Genomic DNA, 13221 nt, shown 5'->3' on the forward strand with positions numbered 1-13221 from the left:
TTCGTACCGATTTCAGCGCCAATCTTTAGATCCACTATATAGAATCCGGGGGACAGCACCTGCATCAAGGGTCTTTTTATATCAAAGGTCCAAAATGAAAATGCCCAGCATCACAGCTGGAGATAAAAGATAGGAACCTTATCCCAAAATTGTTCAAAACCTCCTTCGTCATCTGCAGATTTACTCGCCTCACTTGTCATTCCAATTTCCATATCATTTATCAATATGTTAAATAGCACCGCGGCACTCCACTATTCCCCCTCATCCATTGAGAAAAATGGTCATTTAACCCTACCCCCTGTTTTCTATCCATTAACCAGTTCCCAATCCACAACAGAACTTTGCCTCATATCCCATGGGATTTTAATTTTCTCAGGAATCTCTCATGAGAAAATTGTCAAAAGCTAGGCCTGATTGAATTTTGGCCAGAGACTGTGTAGTTCAATTCAGTAGTAGGGCCCAGTTTGGCAGAAGATGAGGTCACAGATAAATGTTCAGCCACTTTTCTCCTGCTCTTGACATATGATCATATGGAGGGAGGAGCAAATGAGGAATTGGGGAAAGGGAGTTTCAATGCATAATCATAACAACCAGCCTTATATCTTCTAGACTTGGCTTGGTCTCCTGGCTTCCCATAGCAATTTCATGAGGCCAGCAAATTCAGTGGAAATAAACAGATTTTGCAGCCCTTCCAAAAGTTATAGAATTATAGGAGACCAGGGGCCTAAGCTATAATCTGTTTTTCATAAACGCTAATCCTTTTTATAAAGTATTTTAGGTGACTTTCTGATCTCCAATATTTATTTGGTTTTACTTGTATTATTGCTTACCATTGCATGGGTACTACTCATACTTTATTGCTAAAACCCTTCACAAATCTTGAACTACTTGGACAATTTCTGATGAGAGTTTTTAATGCAACAGCCAGGTTAGCAATTGTTTACAACCACTACCTGTAAAGAGCTCCTCTGTTTATTATAAAGAACACCAACTCTTTTTCAGAATATGTTCCTTCCAGTGCATATAGTTGAAACTAAAGGAAGTCCATGAGGAAGTGATTACAAGGACAAGGAGTGGCCTAGTGGTTAGAGCACTGGTCTTGCAATCCAGAGGTGGCCAGTTCAAATCCCACTGCTACGCCTTGTGGTCGTGGGCAAGTCACTTAACCCTCTGTTGCCTCTGGTAGAAACTTAGATTGTGAGCCCTCCTGGGACACAGAAATATCCAGTGTACCTGAATGTAACTCACCTTGAGCTACTGCTGAAAAAGGTGTGAGCACAAAATAAAAATAATTAATGAGAACATGGGTATGATTTTGACAAGTGGAACAGATTTTAACAATGTTGTAAAAGTAAACAGTAGATTTCAGAAAAGTTTGAATGTGACAGGAGAATATAAGCAAGAGTCAAAGGTGATTCTAAAAAAGCAAGCATTTAAGAACATAAGCATTGCCATGCTGAGACAGATCGAAGGTCCATCAAGCCCAGTATCCTGTTTCCAATAGCTGCCAATCCAGGTCACAAGTACCTGGCAAGATTCCAAAAGAGTAAAACAGAGTTTATGCTGTTTATCCAAGAAACAAGCAGTGGATTTTACCAAGTCCATCTTAATAATGGCTTATGGACTTTTAGGAAATTAACCAAACCTTTTTAAACCCTGCTAAAATTATTGCTTTTACCACATTCTCTGGCAATGAATTTGAGAGTTTAATTACACATTGAGTGAAGAAGTTTTTTCTCCAGTTTGCATTGATCCTACTGATATCCTCACTGTCCAATCTCTAAATGTCAAGCTTGACCAAATTGCACTTTGGTTACACTCACATAAACTTACCCTCAATTATGGGAGCTCATACCATCAACATAGCTATCAATCTGCTTTCCATGGTTTCAACAGTCAGAGTGTTATTCTCAGTGATAGGCTGACTTTTCACCCTTATATTTCCAAGATAATTCGTTAATGTTTTTTAAAGCTATGAATGCTTTATTTGATTCGGCAGCTGTTTACAACAACAGCCCTTCAGGTTCTTATTCATTCACTAGTCCTCTCAGGCCTGTATTATTGCAATGCCCTGCTCCAGAGTCTTCCCCACAAAGATATATGCCGCTTATAGGTAGTTCAGAGCTCAGCTATATGCCTTCTCACTGGGCCAGCGCATTACGATCATATTACCTCTCTCGTGAAGCGCATTGGCTGCCAGTCTCATATTGGATCTCCTACAAGTTATTTCTCTTAGCTCATAAAATTCACCATTCAGCCAGCCATCCTAGTTGTCACAATATCTCACACCTTGCTGTCCCCTCAGACTCTCCGTTCCTCTCAGGTTGGTTTACTCTAGATTCCCTTCATTCTTTATGTTTGCCTCTCTGCCATACTTAAACGCCAGTTTAGTATCATGGACCCACAGCACTGAAATGCTGCTCCCTTAGCCTTGTGACTAGAGACTTTTTTGCCTATTTTTAAGGCTTAGTTTAAGGTCTATTTATTTGTGACCACCTTCGGTTCTGGCTGCACCTCGCTGACCACTGATTCCACTGTTACCACCAGATGATTTATTTATTTATTTATAGCATTTATATCCCACAATATTCCCACCCATGGGCAGGCTCAAAGTGGCTTGCTGCTCTCTGCTATGCTTGCCACCTTTGTTGATAACTTACTTGTATTTCTCTTTTCCTTCTTATTCTATTCTTACCTATTTCCTATATTATATGGAGTTCTTTTCTGCTTTTATTATTTCTTACAGACTTAAAGATGTAAACCACTCTGATGGTCCATCTCCAGAGTGGTATATCAAACGATTAATAAACTTAAACTTACTACTTAGTAGCTTAATTGCATGCTCCCTAGTACTAGTGTTTTTGGAAAGTGTAAACCAGTGATTCATGTCTACTTGTTCCACACCACGCAGTATTTTATAGACCTCTATCATATCTCCTCTCAGTTGTCTCTTCTCAAAGCTGAAGAGCCCTAGTCATTTTAGCCTTTCCTCATATGGAAGTCGTCCCATCCCCTTTATCATTTTTGTCCCCCTTCTGTGTACCTTTTCTAATTCCACTATATATTTTTTGAGATAAGGTGACCAGAATTGCACATAGTATTTGAGGTATGGTCGCACCATGGGGCGATACAAAGGCATTATAACATTCTCATTTTTGTTTCCCATTCCTTTCCAAATAATTTCTAATACTCTATTTGCTTTCTTAGCCACCACTGCACACTGAGCAGAGGGTTTCAATTCTGACCTTTTGAAGCTGATATTCTTCAGGTTATCTATAATGAAAATTCATCCAACATAGCTGCACACATTTGGCTTAACATCAAGATTAATTTGTGTAGCATCAGCATGATAAATTCTGGACACCAGATCACCATGATGATGAAAATGTCACCATAGTTTCTAAGGACTTGAGTGTCAGTGGCCTAAAGAAGAGGCAGCTTTCCAGGCCATGCTCCATGAAGAGGAAGAAGCTTGTCAGTGGTCTCATGCAGCACCAAGATGAAGAAGTGATGAGAGTGGTCTCCACGCATTGTTCTGCCACGGCCTCTACCTTCCATTGGTCAACACAGCAGAAGGGGTTGCATCAACTGGTTCATGCAGGAGACCAGGAGGTAGGTCAATGGAAGGAGGAGGAAAAAGTGGTGATGTGGGCACCTTACAAGCTTAGGAGGACACACATTCAGTGGCTTACACCAACTGAAGAGAACAACTGTTAACTGGATGGTTTAAAGTGCTATTGCTTGTTGGAGCACAAAGAGTAAGAGATTGCTGAGGTGAAGAGTTTTGATGAGGAGACTGCTTTGGGAGGGTGCAAAAAGGATATTCCTGGAAGAAATGAGCAGTGGCGTTCCTAGGGAGGCTGACACCCGGGGCGGATCGCCAATGCGCCCCGCCCCCCCGGGTGCAGCGCCCCACCAGAACAGCGCGACGCCCCCCCCGGCGAAAGAACCCTCAGGTGCACGCCGCTGGGGGGGGTGCTGCGCGCCTGCCCGCTCTTCGTTTTCATGCTCCCTCTGCCCCGGAACAGGAAGTAACCTGTTCTGGGACAAAGGGAGCATGAAAACGAAGAGCCGACAGGCGCATGGCACCCCCCCCCCCCCCAGCAGCGTGCACCCGGGGCGGACCACCCTCACCGCCCCCCCCCCCTTGGTACGCCACTGGAAATGAGAAAGATGAAAACATGGGGGGGCTGCGAAGATGAGAGAGTAGAATATGGCAGAAAACCTTAGGGAGGGGGGAATAAGAACCTAGGGGAGAAGGGATAAGAGAGAGAGAAAAAGAGAGGGATGATGATGAAGGAAGAGTGGGGGAATAAGAGGGAGGATTAGATGATGAGAGAATGGAAGACTCCAGGGGACCTATGATGAGAGAATAGAAGATTCCAGGGGACCTGGAATGGATAAGAGAAAGGGAGATGAGAGGGGACAGAATAGAGAATGAGAAAGAGGAGGACTCTGGGGGATTGGGGGGATGAGAGAGAGGGAGACTCTAGGGATATCTGAGAAGGGGAAAGAAGGGAGAAGGAGATGATGGGACCATAAGGAATGAGAAGGGAAAACTGAGGTGGTTGGGGATGAGATAAAAAGAGGCATCTGGAGATAGGATAAGAGAGAGAGAGATGATAAGGGCGAGGTAAGATGGGAATTAAGATAGACTGAATGATGGCAGGTTGGTATATTCAGAATGACAAAAGGAGAAAGAGAAATAGGGACCATGGCAGCAGTAAAAGGTGAAGAAAGGGTCTTGTCTTGGGCGCACTTGTGGGTTGCTGTTGGCTGTGTGTTCAGGGAGAGAGAAACCCAATGTTTCAGTGAGACACACACTCCACCTCAGAGAAGACAGGGAGATTAAGAGAACACTCAACTACTGAATCCTAAAATTTTGGCCTGTATCCTAGATTTGAAAACTAGACCTGTTTGCTGGCCAAGAGGCAGGCAGTTCTGCATTTCTGGGAGAAAGGAATTCAAAGTGTTTATGTAAATTTTACTGTAATCAGTTGTGCGTAGCATTTCATTCTGATTTGTAACAGTCATCTGTATTTGTTTTTCTGTGTGTCATTTGCTCTTTCTTTTATAAAAGTTCATGTGTGTAATTCAGGTCTTTCTAAACCAATGCACTGATGCAAGGAAAGTGTATCTCAAAGTACTGGGCATCATTTTCATACAGCGATAGTATGTTTTCATGAAATCTGTTCTAAATTGGCAAACTGTGAATAGAAATAGAAACAAGGGGTTGTGAATGTTTCAGCTAATTTCAAACTATTCATTTTTATACTGCTGTTTTTTTATATTTAATTAAGAAGTGTGTGATTAGCCTTTGGATGTACAAAGTAATGAGACTATGACTTACTCCGCTTAAATAACAAGAAATGCATTTCAGGAAATGAGAAAGAAGCAAGCTCCTTTCCAATGGACTCGCTACCCTAACACATTTGTGGCTAGCTTCGGACAATTACACTGCCTACATCAGGTCAATGAAAAATGAGGTAATGGTGATATTGCTTACGTAGCCAGTTCCATGATGTATTGAGCTGAGGGTGCCTCAAGAAAACTTTTTCTTGAGTCAATTTTCCTGTTTCTTGAGTGTCTTTATGCCTTCTGTACTTTTTCTTGAGCTGAGGGTGACCACAGGAGCTGGTATATACCAGTAGCATAGCCAGACAGCAAATTTGGGTTGGCCTAGGGGGAAAAGGGGCAGGTACCAAATGTCCTCTCCACCCCATGCCACTTCCTTCTCTCCCTCCTCCTACCTCATCTCCCAGTGCCCCCTAACTCAACCAAAGCTATAAATACCTGATTGGGTGGGGATCCTCAAGCCCCACTAGCTGAAGACCCACCACCACAAAAACTAATATGTTCTGCATGCACTAATCACGTACTAGTTTTTAAATATTTTTTGAGGGGGTGTGCCGGGGACAAAGAGTGGGCATTCCTGCGCTAACCAGTTAGCATATCTATATTATTGTGTGCTAACAGATAACACAGGAACCCTTACTACCTACAAAATAGGTGGTAGTAAGTGATCCTGTGGTAATTTTTAAAAATGGTAGCATATGGCCATTAATGGCATTAATAAAAAAATGGAGTTTTTATGGTTGTGATAAAAATGGGCTTGATGCATGGCAATGACCCATGTAAGAGCATACTAAGGCCATTTGTTACTGAAGCTTAGTAAAAGGACTCCAAAGTTAGGGGCATAAATCTTTTCAATACTGGGCCTCTTGCTTTCCGCCACCAGCGTTAAACCCAGATATTCAATGCTGAGCTGCTTCTGGTGATTGGCATTGAATATCCAGCTTTAATTTAACCACTAAAAACTTAGTCAGTTATTCCAATATTCGTAGCTATCCGGTTAACCTTTTAGCGGTTAAAGAAAGGAAAACTAGTTATGTGGTTCTATTAGACCACTAAACTTATCTGGTTAGGGGCTGAATATTGGTGCCTAACCGGATAAGTCATGTGATATAGGTGGTTAGGTACTAGGTGCTAAACGTCCAAAGTTGGATTTAGACGTCATATTGAAAATGCCCCTCCACGTAACTGTATAAGTCTACGTTCTTTGAAAATGAGCAGCATTATCTTCCACAAAGCCCAGTGCAAAAAAATAGGGTCCTGAATGTAGTTTAGTAAACATGGATCAAAATTGGTGCCTAGAGGGTCAATATTCAGCCCGCAGTGGTAAGCAGCTGGTAAGCCGCTTCCAGCCATGGGCTGAAGTAACCCCAGATATCCAATGCCAGGGCATGCATCATGCATATTCAATAGGGATATCCTGAAAAACCAACCAGTCTGCAGCCCTTGAGGACTCAGCTTGTGCTCACCTCCCGACATTTAATATTCGGGTATGTCTACCAACCCGAAAGTTAACCTGGCACTAGACAATATTCAGGCTGGTGCCCAGATAACCCACCATATAAACTTAGGAGAGCTGATTTGCTGTCCCAACTTTATGTGGTTACTTAGCCATTAAGGACTAGATTCTATATATCATGTCTAAAAATTTGGCACCAAAATGAAATTTACCTAAGCGCATTCTATAAAGTACACCTCAATTTAGGTGCACTTTTAAGAATAAGCCTAAATTTCTGCTCGGCGTATAGAATACGCCGAGCGCCGACACCTAAATTAGGTGCAGACTAGGTGTATTCTATAACAACTTGCATAGATTTTAGAAACGGCCATGACCTGCCTATTCCACGCACATGACATACCAGTCAAATGGCAAATTCAGTCAGTATACAGTTATGGGACCACAATTGAAACACCACTATATGATAATGGTACCCGATTAATCAGCTTGTAAATATCCAAAGTTTATAATCACATATGTTATAAAGCCACTTAAACACCCATAGGAGATTCTCTAGTGACCTCAGCGGTGCTCATTGCTAATGCATAGAGATAGCAATGTGTCCAGCACTCACTTCTTCATCGGTTCACCCGATTAACATGTATCAATTTATGCTTATAGCTAATTTTTATATATAACTCAATGATAAGGACACGTATGTTTCGCCCATAGATGAGCTGTCTCAAGGACAATCCCCTAAAAAAAAGAAGAAAATAATGTGTCATGTACTCTAGGATCGCTACAAATCTACTCTTATTTAGGGATCCTAGGTATATCACACATGTCCTGTGGGTGAAACGTGTATCCTTATCACTGACGAACGCAACTTTTTCTATGCCTCGATACTTGTCTTTTCTTTCTATGGATTCTAATACTTTCTTCTCTCCTTTTGTTTCTGTTTTATATATCTTTTATTATTCATGACTGTTTTAATTGCTATTATGTGAACAGCCTTTATGGCCTGACTACAGGACAGTATATCAAATAAAGCTGAACTTGGAACTAAGCTTTTGTCGATGCAATAAACCCATATTACGGCTTAGCTCACGTTAGTAAAAAAAAAAAAAGCCCCTTATATAGCTACTGGTACTAACTTCCAAATGGTTTTGCAAATTAGATGGATAATTCAGGTATGCTGAGACTTCTTTCGTTTCTTGGCACACACAAAAAAGACAGAAACCTACATGGGTTATTACTACAAATGCTTAAAGAGCAAAAATTGGAACTAAACAGGGCCAATATCTTTCCATTCTCTTTGACTTCTTGATCCTCATTCGTCATTCTCAGCAGCAAAACTACAGAAAACAGTCATGGGACCTCGGCCTCTATGCACATGGCTGCCAACTCTACCCCCTCCAACACTGAATTCCTGTTTGGAAGGGGGCAGTTCCAGCAGAGCAGCAGTCACGTATATAGAGGCTGAAGACTGTAACTGTTTCCTGCTGTTTTGCCACTGTTGGTCCTGGGGCAAACAGAAGATGCTGAGGGTAGGTAGGGGAGGGAAACAAAAAGACGACGGATGGAAGAGGGGAAAGAAAAAGAGGGAGATGCTTAGATAGAATAGTGGGAGAAGGAAAGAGGAGGAGATGCTGTTGGAAGAGAAATAAATTCATGGAGGAGGGTAGGGTGAGTGATTGAGGTTCACCATGGGAGGCACACGGTAGGGAACCGGAGTTCACCATGTGGGGTTTACACCATTGGAGTGCACAGTGAGGGTGGAGCACTGTGAAGTTTTGGCTAGGTCATCAGATACCCTTGGGCCCGCCCTGTTTACTGAACTATCACAAACACACATGTGCCAAAATTTGACTTGTTTGCAGTGAAAGAACTGCGCACACCAAGACTTCTGGTTAAAACTCAAGTAGTGCAAGATAGTACTTTTATAGTTTAATAAACTTCATATACTGCTCTATCAAAGACAGAGTTCCAGGATAGCCAAGGGCTCAGCTTATTCATATAGTCCAGGCGACATATACAAAACAACTTTTCAAAGCAGTATAATAGGAGTCGGCTACATGGGTGCTTGAGCACCCCCAATATTGAGAGAATTCCTTGTATATGTGCAGAGAGGGGTTATTTCCATTGGGCTGAAAAGTTGGTTCCTATCTGCAATATACAGGATGTGTTTGTCAAAAGAACCCAACACAGGCTGTGTTTCGGTATGTAACATAGTAACATAGTAGATGACAGCAGAAAAAGACCTGCACGGTCCATCCAGTCTGCCCAACAAGATAAACTCATATGTGCCACTTTTTGTGTATACCTTACCTTGATTTGTACCTGTCTTTCAGGGCACAGACCGTATAAGTCTGCCCAGCACTATCCCCACCCCCCCAACCACCAGCCCCGCCTCCCACCACCAGCTCTGGCACAGACCATATAAGTCTGCCTAGCACTGCAATAGATTCTTCCCATATAGCGAGGGAAACTAGAGGAAAAGAAAGTCACTTCACTCCCTCAATGTGCAGGTGACCAACACCCTAAAGATTTCAATAAGGTGACACATTACCATCTGGAGGGTAATGTGATCAGTTGCCTAGGTATAAAGGTTGAATAAATTCCTATTTCAAAACTATTTTATAAAAACACATGGACTCCTACGTATCTTTATAAAATACTAGGGTCAAAGTTGCAGATATTTCACCAAAACTGAAGCCACAGGAGAAGGCATAAATGTTATTTAATTTATTTATTTAACAAATGTATGACTTCCCCAGTCACCAAAGGGTCAGAGCAAGGTACAGCAACCATACTTAATCATCAGGATATAAACACAAAGCTCAGGTAGTATACATACCATACAGGGAACAGCAAAAGTCTCTGAATAGTAAAGGTCTGGTCAAACAAATATATCTTCATGTGCTTATAAAATATACTGATAATCACAGTTCTAAGCTCAAACAGTAGAACATTCCACTAAAATGGTCTATAAAATGAAAACACTCTTCTCCCTAGGGTCAGAGAAGGAATTACATAAGTATACTGCAAACATTGCCGATGTATAGGCTGGCACCAGGGAAGGCAGACATTTAGATCACAAGTTATGCACGATTTTAACCATCAAACAATAACACCTTAAATTGAATTCTGGACTCCATAAGGAGCTAATGGAGCTGAGCCAACAACGGTGTAATATGGGAGTTTCTCTGTAGTCTTAAAAATAACCTAGTCACTGTATTTTGAACAAGTTGTAATGGTTTCAAAGCAGAGGCCAGGAACCCTGGAAAATGACATTACACTAAGTAACTGGAAACAAAATTCAAAAAAGATGGAGGAGAGACCTCAAAAATCCATGGTGCATGTTATAGAATACTAGCTAGGTGAAAGCATTTACGCTATGCCAAAAGCTTGTGCCTAAATACTGTCAATTGCATGTATAAATGACAGTATTCTATAAAATTAGCACATAAATGCTTGGCATGCCCCTGAATTGCTCATGCCCCTCCCGTACTTAACAATCAATTAGCGGCACTAATTGGCTTTAATTAGAATTTCTACGCACAACTTTCTAAGCGTATTCTATAACATGGTACACATAAATTCTAATGCACGCAACTGAAAAGGGGGCATGGGCGGGTCGTGGGCATTTCACAAAACTATGTGCACTGTTAGGCGCAGGTATTTACGCCTGGTTTTAGGTGGCCTAAATTTTAGTCACAAGAACAGCCGCTAAGCATATTTCATAAACTACGCCTTTTAAGCAAAGTTTATAGAATCGCGCTTAGCGCGTGGTTTTTCAGCACCAATTTTTGAGGCGCCATTTATAGAATTTAGCCCTGTTTATAGAATAGTGCCTAACTAATTACACATAACTAATTGTAATTGTGCCAATTAGTGCCAATTAATGTCACTGAAGGGTCATTATTGCCACTAGTTTATAACTTGTGTGCACAATTTTGCACACTAGTCACTGAATTGTTTACCCAAATTTATAGAATTAGGGGGAATGCACTTAAACTGTGACATAAGAACATAAGCATTGTTATGCTGGGACAGACCAAAGGTCCATCAAGCCCAATATCTTGTTTCCAAAAGTGGCCAATCCAGGTCACAAGTACCTGGCTAGATCCTAGAACAGTAAACCAGATTTTATGCTGGTTATCCTAGAATGCAGTGAATTTTCCCAAGTCCATCTTAAAATAATGGCTTATGGACTTTTCTTTTAGGAAATTATCCAAAACATTTTTAAACCCTGCTAAGCTAACTGTTTTTACCAAATTCTCTGGCAACAAATTCCAGAGTTTAATTAATTTTCTCCAACTCATTTTAAATTTACTAGTTAGTAGCTTCTTTGCGAGCCCCTAGTTTTAGCCTACACATCACCTGTGCTCTGCCCAAACTGTGTCCCCGAACACACCTACACAGGGATCACATAAAGCTCTCACCTTTTTGGCTGCATGCATACTTTTATACACCAACCCCCTCATTTTATAATTTGACACTTATTATTAGGCACCAGCCCTGGATTCTATATAGGTCATCATAATATTTGAGCAGTTACTTTGCAACAATTTGAGTTAATTGGCAATAATTTGCATTTGCTTACTCATCAGCTCTATGCACTATTCTATAGCATCGGTGCTTACATTTCTTAGTGTGCAACTCAAAAGGGGTGTGGCCATGGGAGGGGTATAGGTGAGTCAGGGGACATTCCTAGAAGTCAGGCGTGATGTTATAGGATACTGTCAGTTGCACACCAAAGTTCCAAAAATTAGGCATCATGATTTGCACCAGGTTTCAGAAGACGTAAATACTGGTGATTTAACATACAGCGCAGGAATAAAGGGCTCTCTGCATGGAGTACACATTACAGAATGCTAATTTAGTGTGAATCTTTCTGGTGCCTACTTTTCAGCACCATTTACTGAATCCTGCTCCAAGTGTGCCTGTAGTTTACCAGTGGCGTAGCGAGGGCGGCTGCCACCCGGGGCGGTTCGCCGCTGCGCACCCCCCCCCCCCCGGGTGCAGCATGACACCCCCCTAGGCACATCAACCCCCCTCGGCGCATCACCCAAGCCCCCCCCCCCCCCCCCCCCCCGAGTGCATTCTTGCCTGCCATGTGCACGCCGCTGGGGAGGTGTCGGCTCTGCTGGTTCCCTGCTCCCTCTGCCCCAGAACAGAAAGTAGAACAGAACAGAGCAGGGAACCAGCGTAGCTGACATCCCCCCAGCGGTGTGCATAGTTTATGCTCTTAAATGTGTGCTAAATCTATTAATGTAATAGGCCCTAAGTTAGGAGCATAAATTTAGGAGCATAGATTACGCTCGTAATTTAGGAGGATACATTTAGGAGTATAACCTTTATAGAATAAGGCCCTTACAGTGGAATTCTATATATGGCACCTAATGTTGGGTGCTACTTCTGCATTGAGTTTTTGGTGTGGAAAAGCATTCTAATAGATGCAAGGCGCCAAACCGGGGCAGCTGTGCGCAAATAGACACTTATATGTCCATTTACAGAATAATGCCTAAGTGGTTCCATGTGGATTTGCAAAGGGGGCGTAGCGATAAGACAGACATGAGCAGGTCAGTGGAGTTCCCTTAAGATGTATGCAGTGTTATAGAGTAGTGCAAATCCGCACCCAGATTGCACACCGGGATTTACACCTGCTTTCAGTTGGTGTAAATCCTTGTGCCCAAAGCTGAGCACAGATCCCGGTGCTATGTACTGTTCTACTAAAAGGGGCATTTTTGATATGACATCTAAGACCAAACTTTGGATGTTTTGCTAAAAAAAACCATCCAAAATTCAAGTAGGGAATATAGTCATTTTCAAAACAGAAAAACTTTTTTTTTTTTTTTAAATGGTTATTTGCTAGATGTTTTTGTGCTCTATGCATTTATCGTTTTGGTCCATTTTCGGGGGGGGAAAAAAGTCCAAGTGAAAAATACACAAAATCAAGCCATTGGTATGTAGGAAGAGCCAGCATTGCTGGTAGACTAGCCACATAGATGTCCCAGGAGAGCAACAGGGCACTCTAGTGGACTTTCAAATGAATGCTACCAGGTACACATCTTACTATTGCTCCCTTATTTTGTCTGCTGAGCCCCTCCCCCCAAACCTACCCACTACCCCCTATTGTACACCACTACAATAGCACTTGAGGGTGAAAGGGGCACCTATAGGTGGGTACAGTGGGCTTCTGGTGAGTTTTGGAGGGCTCACACTTTCATGGACATTCTGAAATTTAGGAAAGCACTTATTTAAATCTTATTCTACAATGAAACGTAGGGGCCTATTTTCTTTATAGAATACTAGCGTGAGCCACCTTACACATGCTACTTAGCAGACATGGGCAGTTACACTAGCCATAGAGCTGGTATAAATGCTCAAAGAACACACGTAATGCCCTGTTTACTAAGCCGCACCGT

Source organism: Microcaecilia unicolor, chromosome 9, assembly GCF_901765095.1.
Source record: "Microcaecilia unicolor chromosome 9, aMicUni1.1, whole genome shotgun sequence".
In the NCBI taxonomy this organism is placed as follows: Eukaryota; Metazoa; Chordata; class Amphibia; order Gymnophiona; family Siphonopidae; genus Microcaecilia; species Microcaecilia unicolor.